An 859-nucleotide genomic window follows, 5' to 3' on the forward strand; every position below is an offset into this window, starting at 1 on the left:
TGGCAGATGCCAGTTTCCATTAGTGAAATGTCTATTCCTGACGGTCCCTCAAGCTGGGATGATGATCCATCAAGTAATTGAACCTGCTCTTGAGTTTTGTGCACTAAACAGTTATTTACTTGCTTGGCTTTAGCTGCAGTCATTGAAAAGAAAGAGCCTCATGAAAGTAGGCATGTATCCTCTTTTTAGTTGCATGAACTACATAGTTTTTTATAGTGCAGTGAAAGTAAGGTTAATATATATTTCCTAAGTCTCAAAAACTTTAGTCAATGAGTTGACTCTGCATACACCCAAGCACTTTATTCGGTATGGCACCAGGAGCTCCCATCATGAGTGGATGATGTCAAACTTGAACCAGTCTATACTCTTTATTTAAAAAAAAAATAGATATGGATGTAGTTTATTAACCTTTGCATTAAGCCCCAAGTGTTGATGCTATAATAATCACTTGGAATATGTTATTTATAAAAATTAATATCTCTATTTACAATTTGCAGTAGACACATTATAAGTGAAAAGTGTTTTAGAATTAGAGTAGCAAGTTGTCATCGGGTTCATATTAAGTTATTAAGTTATTGGATCCTTCTAACATTACTTAGCAGCTTACAAACTTTCTCAAATAGGTATATATTTTTAAATTAATGCAGATTGATTTAGCAGTAGGCTGACATTTAAGGATATCTCCCAAAAAGTGTATCAATAATGTTTTGAAGAATAACATATTTTTACATTTCATCCTGATATGAAAAATGCAGAATATTAACCCAATACTGCTGGGTGGTTTCCTTATGCAAAAGCACTCTCCCCTGGGCTGTGTTCATAGTGGCCCATTGGCCCACTATTGGAGGATCATGTCAGC

The 859-nt window shown here is 34.8% G+C and overlaps 1 protein-coding gene across 1 annotated transcript in view; it reads left to right on the plus strand.

The window, feature by feature from the left end:
• The window catches only part of LOC119585085, a gene marked incomplete in the record, with an annotated part of 26,313 nt that overhangs the window by 1,207 nt on the left and 24,247 nt on the right, over positions 1-859 (plus strand).

The sequence above is a fragment of the Penaeus monodon genome, chromosome 19, assembly GCF_015228065.2.
Source record: "Penaeus monodon isolate SGIC_2016 chromosome 19, NSTDA_Pmon_1, whole genome shotgun sequence".
In the NCBI taxonomy this organism is placed as follows: Eukaryota; Metazoa; Arthropoda; class Malacostraca; order Decapoda; family Penaeidae; genus Penaeus; species Penaeus monodon.